Source organism: Electrona antarctica (genome assembly GCF_951216825.1).
Source record: "Electrona antarctica genome assembly, contig: scaffold_89, whole genome shotgun sequence".
Classification (NCBI taxonomy): Eukaryota; Metazoa; Chordata; class Actinopteri; order Myctophiformes; family Myctophidae; genus Electrona; species Electrona antarctica.
Genome location: NW_027638359.1, coordinates 500,191 through 509,380, shown reverse-complemented (window position 1 = coordinate 509,380; position 9,190 = coordinate 500,191).

The following is a 9,190-nucleotide window of genomic DNA, read 5'->3' as shown; positions in this document are numbered from 1 at the left end:
TTTTTGTTCTTTTAGGTTTGATGACCTCAATTACACCCAAACAACCTGAACTTTGAACATTTGTGTTCTCAAGCCTTTGGAACTTGAGAAAATAACAGTGAAAAAAAAAATAACAATTTGTCAGCAGATGTCACTGTTGAGGGATTTTGCCTGTCAATCATCGTCTCCACAGGCAAATCGGAGCACTTTGTGAGGCTAGTTATTTAGAAAACCCCCCAGACCAAAGAAAATTCACTTAATGTTCAAAGTTCATGTTTTTTGGGTGCAATTGAGATACAAACTAAGATTTTGTCACCAGACCTTTGCCACTTTGTGGTAGCAGAAGTGTAGTTAAGCTGTGCCAGTGCCTGTGTTCACTTTAAGGTGATCAGCTGTCTCCCTGCTGTAGCCCCCTGCGCTCTCTCACTGTAAGGTTTGGCTATCATTAGCATTAACGCACATGTCGGGAGCGATGCAAGTCACAAATTACATCTGAACTTTGGATGGATGACGATCACCAAGGACAGCGCTCGTAGTTTCCGAGTTATGGAGCTTTGAAAATCCTTTGTAAGGATCCCATAGCTGGTGGTGACAGGTGTTGCATAGCAACCAAACCAATGTTAAAAGCTGCTTTGGGGCTCAACCACTTCATATATGGTGTATACAGGGGGTACGAACAAGTTTATACCTGGCTGATAACGTCTCATAGCTGGGGGGTACGCACATATAAAGAGTTATCCTTTAAGCATAATTATCATGACAAAGATCTGGACTGGATCAATTGTGACAATTTTATTAAAAAATAAGTACAAAGCAAGGCTTTTGCACACCTACAAGTGACCGGTTGAGGGACAACCAAGTGCCCGATAAAATGAAAAATAAAAAGAATCTGCACACTGTCTTCAAATGCAGTGAAAAAATGTAATGGCTCATTGAAATGTACAACCATTGGATAGTCTTATCTTTTATACTCGCTTTATCCTTTGTTTCAATTTCCTAGTGGTTTTGCCAACATAGGCTAAACCACAAGGACAGCACAGCATATAAACCAGTGCTTCCCAAACCTTTTCATGTCAAGGACCCCCAAATTGACACTAATCAGCCCGCGGACCCCCATTTGAAAAGATATGCCATGGACCTCCATAAGAGATGATTTTTACGGCCCTAGCAGTGATTATCAACCCCCCTTTAATTTCAATGACCCCAGTTTGACACGGACCCCCATTTAATGGCATTTCTATCTAGAGTTACAGACCCATAAGCGTCCATTTGTTTCCAAACTATCATTTATCTGGGGACCCCCTGGAACTCCATCAAGGACCCCTGGGGGTCCCTGGACCCCACTTTGGGAACCACTGATATAAACAACAACATGAGTGGAAGCGCACGTTTATGACACTGTTGATGGGAAACACTTTGCCATATCTCACAAGTATGATCGTACCATACAAACCCTCCCGCGCACTCAGTCAATGCAGGGAGCTGGAGGTTTTTAGTGAAGGCACTAAAAACGCCGGGACAACGCTCCACACGTCCCAAACTGTTCTCCCTTCTGGCTCCAAAACTATGGAATGCACTTCCCATCACAGTCAGAACTGCAGCCTCACTCCCAATCTTCCGTCGTAGTCTGAAAACCCACCTCTTCAGACTCCACCATGGCCCGTAGCACTTGCCCTAGCCTAGACCCCTTAGATAGCACTTTATGTAGACTTAGGTAGTATTTTAAACACTTATAGCTTGTTACGTAGACAGCACTAGAATTGCATTTTTATGTAGTCATAGCACTTTTAGTTAGGTAAAGTTACCTTAAGTTGTGGCAAATCTGGGAAAAAAATGCTTACCACTAGCTTTCTTCACAGATGTGTTCATAAAGGTGTCTACCTACTATCACAGAAAAAATTGTTCCAACCCAACTCCCTTGGGAAACTTTGTGACAGCTGCTGAAAGTTGGGGTACCATACCATACAATACATTATAAGGCAAAATGTTATACATTTCATTATGCTTGCCTTTAAGTACCATGTGACGTGTCAAACTAGGGTGTTTACATGATTCTGAATCCATTCCAAGCATTAGTTTTGCACGAAAAACACTCCTTGGGCTAAAAATGACCATAGCCGTCATCACAAATGTGATGAAGTCAGCACATTTGGGCATATTTGGGCAAGTGGCTATGGCCAAACTAGGGAGTCTATGGCCAAACTAGGGGTAAAACTAGGGGGTTTTCATGATTCTGAATCCATTCCAAGCATTAGTTTTGCACGAAAAACACTCCTTGGGCTAAAAATGGCCATAGCTGTCATCACAAATGTGATGAGGTCAGCACATTTGGGGACATTAGGGCACATTTGGGCAAGTTCTATGGCTGAATTTAGCCTAAACGAGTGTTTTTCGTGCAAAACGAATGCTTGGAACGGGTTCAGAATCATGAAAACCCCCTAGTTTGACCCCTAGTTTGGCCATAGACCCCCTAGTTTGGCCATAGCCACTTGCCCAAATATGCCCAAATGCTTTTAAATGTCGCCCTCGCGTGTACGCAAAAAGGGGCTTGTGCAGTAAAGATAGGCGCAAGGGCATTGTTGGACATAAGAACATGCCAGTGTTTATTAAACGGTTTTATGATGCCCGAGTGGGGAGAAAAGGTAGTAATGCAAGTGACTGAGAACTCAGTAGAGGAACACACTCTCCTGAGACGGAAAAAGTGGCTTTTGGGAAGCCCTCTTTTGAGAGGTGTAGGATGGAAACTGGAAACATTAAAAGGGTATTCGTGTCAGTTTATTTTCTATACAGGGTGGTAACTAGTGTGTTATTGTCTTAACAACCCGCATTTTCACAAGACAGTGTGCAGGTGTATTTTCTTTTTCTTTTTTGTTTACCTTGTTTTTATAGTCATTTTTACAGGTTACTACAGACAAGCAGTTCAGTCAAAACAGTTCCGTTTTTACACCCCCCCCCCCCGTCCAGATACAGCAAACATAGATACAAAGATCGAATACATAGAAAGAATAGGATATTACACAAATACAAAAAAAAGAAAAAAGGCACAAACTGAAAGGCTAGGAAAAAAAAAGAAAATAAATTTAATATAGCAAATGATGTTAATCAATAGTAGTAGTAGTAACCGCCACCATAAAAAAAAATAATACATCGCATGGATGCACCTGGGACGTATCCTCAGTGATGTATCCCAAGGTCATCAGGGTTTCGGGTCTCCCAACATCATACCCCTCACTCAGGTGACCCAGCCGGGGTGATCAAGTCCCGACTTACGTCCCAGTAGCTACCCTCGATCAGTCCCATTAGGGAAAAACCAGGGCCACACTATCCGTTCCTCCTAAACTACTCTGCCGGGACTGGGAGGTACCATTCTGGCATGTGGAAGGACTAGGCTCTGTGGGTTGACTCCTGTCCGGGCCCCTCGTACGTCTCACCAGGTCCACTCCTGCTCTCACCAGGTCAGGCCCTGTGCGTTGCACCAGGCACTTTATTCAGGAATGGTGGATTCTCGAGCCGCAATGGTTCCGCAGGCTCCACCTTGCCCTTGGTGGTGCCGCAGGCTCCGCGTGAGGCTTGAATGGCCCTCCTAAAGGCCTCACCGTGGGTTTGTTGGGCTGGGGCGCCAACCCATACTGCTCCCGGATGCCGTCTACATTCCGGCTGCCACCCGTCTCTCCGGTGGTCACCAGACTATTCCTGGTTGTCACGTAGTCTATTCCTATGAGTCACTATAAATAGAATAACTAAAACTAAATTACATCTCATGGATGCACCTGGGACGTATTCTCAGTGATGTAATCATAACATCAGGAGGGAGGTGCATTCCGGCCCCGTCAACTCCAGTCCCTACTTGGGGGACGGAGCACGGGGTCTTGTCACCGGTTCCCTCACCTGCCCCTTAAGGGAATGTAAAGTCTTCAACAAATGAGATAAACATAGACCAGGTTCTGTCAAACTTCACCCGTGAACCATGAACATTATATCTAATTCTCTCCAACTTTAACATAAACAGGACTTCTTGGATCCATTGGGCCCAGCAGTGAGGCGAAGGCAATCGCACGCCTCAGCTGGCCCGAGAGGCTCACCTCTCTTGGGACCACCCCCAGGATGTAGGCACACTACCCGTAGACCATCTATGCAAGTATGATGTAAAAACAATCAGCAGGTAGAAAATGACAGAGTATTTACTTGGAACTCCCACTTTTCAGATAGGAGTTTTTTTTGCCTATGTGGTGAGTCACTTCATGGATCAATTTCATGACTTTCGCAGTAAAAGTAAAACTCGGGACAATCCATTTCATGAAGGGGACATCCTAAAGATATGAAAAAACAATGTCCCGATTTGTTCTACCACGGGTAGGGGTATCTCAAAAACTAAGCCTCTTTTTGAGGGTCTGTTCCTCCACTAATAGCAGTATAGGGGTTGGGATTTGGGTTGGGTTTAAACTTTATTTTTTGAAAGAAATAATAAATTAATACAAATCTTATCTTGTGTTGTAGCCTACCAGTGACACATCATGTGGAATTAATGCCATTTTTTTTAGTATTGTTTTTTTTTCACAGCCTATAAGCATTGATATTCAACCCTGTGATTGTAAAAAAGGGAATAATTGAATTTACTATAAACAGCGTTAAACACTAAAGGGCATTTTATGGGGTATATTTATATGAATAAATCAAATAAAATGGAATTACTGGCTTACTTATTCATGAATATACATATTTTTAGGTAATAGACAATCTGCATGGGAACCCAGCGTTAGTGCAGCGCTAACGCAGCACTCAAAACTGTCCTTGAGCAACACAGTCTCAGGAAAAAAAACGTTGTTTGGCAAGAATATAATAAGGCACACGTTGAGGTAATACTATCAGGCGTGATTTGACTAAATTGTAGAGGTAACATGTCAATGACGTCATTGGTTCGACCAACCGTTAGATCGACCATTACTAACCCTATCTCCTAAACCTAAACATAACCGCAAGCACGGGAGCAACGCATCCCTCACCAACCTTAATCCTGTCGAACTAACGGGAGGTCGAACCTTAGGGCAGCCCCCATTGTGGAAAGGTCATTCTGGGACTTTTATTGGAGCTCCATAGACAGACATTGCACTGTGACAACATGCATGGATGCATTGAGATTAAGCCGCTTGTCGTAGTTCAAATGTGTTTTTTCTTCTTTTTTTTTTACCGGCGACTTGTAAAGCTGCTGGTCAAACAATGCCCATGAAAACTAGACGACAGATGTACATGCTAGTTTAAACGATTTTTGACATTGTCGTATCTACGAGAGTGCCCTGTGTGGTCGACTGGTCGTCCCTGCATTTTAAATGCACAACTCTATAGTGCTCAATAGAACAGGCACCAGTCAATTCACCTTACATTTGTATTTGTGTAGTTAAATGAGGTGAGATTTACCTTATAAACCCCACAAGGTTTTTTAAATGTGCAACTAATCCTATGCATCATAGGAATTGTATGATAGCGAATACATTACACCAATATTTCCTTTATTCTAACTCCAGCTAATCCAGCTCTTTCCATTCCATCCCTTCTTCTGCATACTTCCTATAGTATAGAAATATATGCTATACTGCAGTGGTTTTCAACCAGTGGTCCTTGAGGGGGTTCCAGGTGGTCGCCAGCTCAATGATGGAGAGAATGGACCCTTATTAAATATTTAACCCTTATATACTTATATATATATATATAACATTAAACCTAATGGACCCTTATGCCACCAAAATGTGGAACGCCCTACCAACGGTCATTAAGACATGCGGCAAATACCTTGACTCCTTCAAAACCGTTCTCAAAGAGCTCGTACGGACGGCTGTAATTCAAAACTGGCCCCCGTAAAATCTGAAGGCCCCCTCCCACCCCTTTTCTTTTTCCCTTTTTCCCTCCTTTATGATGATTTCCTGTTTTTTGGCTATATAGAAGTGTATATTTGTATGTCTCTAAATGTTATGATAAATTGAACACGGTGGACCCTCTTGTAAACAAGTGTAGTGCTTTATTGGGTCGTCCACTCACAGTTAACAGTTTTTGTATTGAGTTGTGCTTGAAATGTACTGTAATTCTGCAAACTGTTAAATAAATACTTCAATCATCCAATCAATCCATTTGGTTTCATTTAATGCTCTCAAGAGTTAAATTATTGTTACGAATGAGAAAGAAGGGTTTTATTGAGTAACAACGTTTTGACACTTCGTCAGGTATGAATACAAAACATCAAGTAGGCGTATTATACAACAGCATAATATGGGCAGGTCAACAAGGAGCAAGACGTTTTGCAATGAAGAAAATTAAGCAAGACACACCCACTGCATCTGAAAGGATAGGGCTGCATTAGCATAAAGGGCATATCAAGCCGAGGACTCAATTTATTTTATTAAATATAGTGGCACTAAGGCCAACTCTTTGGAACCCATTGAGAATAGGGAAGTCAAGTATGGTGGTATAGTGGTACAGACAAATGAATGATAAGCTGCAAACCAGAAAAAACATTGCAAAAAAAAATCAAAATACTGCCTACAAGAGGATAATAGAATAACATCAAAAACAGCAAAATTATTTGAGGTACCTTTATTGTTAAACATCTGCATTACTTAATTTACAAGAAGACTACACAATTATAGAATGTAGAAGAATTGTTATTTTGATCAACGTTTGCCTGTTATCTCTCAGGCAAACGTATCCCTACCATATCAATACAGCATGGAATTGTGGACAAAATCTTATCCAACGACACCAACATATTCTTTAGTTTGGGGTCCGAGAGGCTAAATGTCATCAAATGGTGTGGCTCAGATGTCTCTACTTTTGGGGTGAGTTATCCACTAGTCCCAAAAAACTGTGTGTGTGTGTGTGTGTGTGTGTGTGTGTGTGTGTGTGTGTGTGTGTGTGTGTGTGTGTGTGTGTGTGTGTATGTATATGTGTATATATATATATATATATATATATATAAAAAAATATATATATTTTTATTTATGACAACCGAGACATGGACACTTTCAAAGAAACTAGAGAAACAGTTGGATGGCACTTACACCCGCCTTCTAATGAGAGCGCAAAATCTGTCTTGGAAAGAGCCACCCATCGACTAATCTAATATACGGCAACCTTCCCCGTGTTTCTTCCCTAGTCCGATCCAGAAGAACACAGTTTACCGGCCACTGCTACAGAGCTGACAATGAGGTTATATCTTCCCTTCTTCTCTGGAGTCCTGCCTCAAACCAGACCAGAGGTGTTTGCATGTATATCCACAAAGATACTGAATTCATTACCCGTACTGACTTACAGCATGTTGAAATTGAAACTGTGTGGGTTGAATTAATTTTCAAAAATGCGAAATCAGTACTAGTTGGCACAGTCTACAGACCTCCTGATCAGCAAGGCTTTTATGATATTCTTGAGGGTTGCTTAGCTGAGGAGGAGGGTGCAGAGAAAATCCTGATGGGCGATCTGAATACAGACGTACAGCGTAAAGAGGCGCCTGTTTTCAAATCATTTAGTAGGTTTTGTGATCTGCATAGTATTAGCCATCTTATTACCCAACCCACTAGAGTGTGTGTTTCTACTCAAACTGTCATTGATCTCATTCTGACCTCGGACAAATCCAGAATCTCCAAGAAAGGTGTTATTGTATGCAGGCTTAGTGATCATTTCATGATATTCTGTACCCGCAAAAAACAAAAACCAAAGTCTGGCTGCCACAAAGCAGTCATATCAAGGGACCTCAAAACCTACTCTAGTGAGGCCTTTAACCAAGAATTGGAGAGTCTGGATTGGTCCGATGAGCTTAACAGCACACTTGTCGAAGAAGCTTGGCTTGGCTTCAAAACCAAATTTACATCAGTACTGAACTACATGGCTCCTCTGAGAACCATCAGGGTCAAAACCCGCTCGGAGCCATGGATGAATTCGGACATAATGACTGCAACGAATGCCAGAGACAAAAAATGCTCTGAATTTCTAAAATGCAAGTCAAAGCTTGCCAAGCGCTTCAACAGGGGTCTCCAAGCTCAGCTGGACAACCTAAAAACCCAACGAAACAGGCTAAGAAATAATGTTACTGCCATGATCAAATCCGCCAAAAGTAACTTCATAATAATAAAGCTGAGGAAAACAAAAACAATCCTCGAGAGCTCTGGAAGCTACTCAACAACCAATTAGGCTATAGTCAGAAACTGAAAACCAGGTTTTCAAACATAAACATTAAAGCGAACAACACTCTCATCACTGACAAGCTTGATGTGGCCAACTACTTGAACATCTTTACAAACATATCAACAACGCTGGTTAACAATCTGCCCTCCCACTCTGGGCTCTTTGGTGTAGAGCACATTAAAACCTTCTACAGAAACCTAGGTGTTTGTAAAGACGATTTTAAATTAGTTATGGTAACAACTGATGAGGTACTTAAGAAACTGAGTGCCCTCCAACCCCACAAGGCCACTGGCCATGACAATATTCCCTCCAAATTTCTCAGAGACTCAGCCATCTCTATAGCTCCAATCATCACCCACATAGTAAACCTCTCCATCAAACAGGGACAGGTCCCCCTAGATTTCAAACTGGCCAAAGTAACCCCCCTGCACAAGAAAGGGAGTAAATTAGACCCCGGCAACTACCGCCCTATTTCTATTCTAAGCTCCATCTCGAAAGTGATGGAAAAAATAGTCTATGAACAGGTTGAAAAGTATCTTGCCACTAATAAATTATTGTACGAGTTCCAATCTGGCTTCAGAACATCCCACTCCACTGACACATGCCTTCTCTATTTGAGCGACCACATCAAACAAGAGGTGGACGCTGGCAAATACTGCGGCATGGTCATGCTGGACCTCCAAAAGGCTTTTGACACCGTGAACCACTCCATACTGGTTAACAAGCTAAAAGCAATTGGTTTCGATAGCACATCAGTGAGCTGGATGCAATCCTACCTGGAGGGGAGAGCACAGATGGTGGAAGTGAACGGAACACTGTCCCCCCCCCCTCCCAGTGAGCTGTGGCATTCCACAAGGAAGCATACTAGGGCCTCTACTGTTCCTAATATATGTTAACGACATGACTTCAGCTTGTGACTGCAACTTGTTCCTGTTCGCAGATGACTCGGCACTGCTGGTCTCGGACAGGGACAAACTGCAGGTTGAAAATGCCCTCAGCTCTGAACTCGGTAGAATCTGCACCTGGCTCGCTGATAACAAAC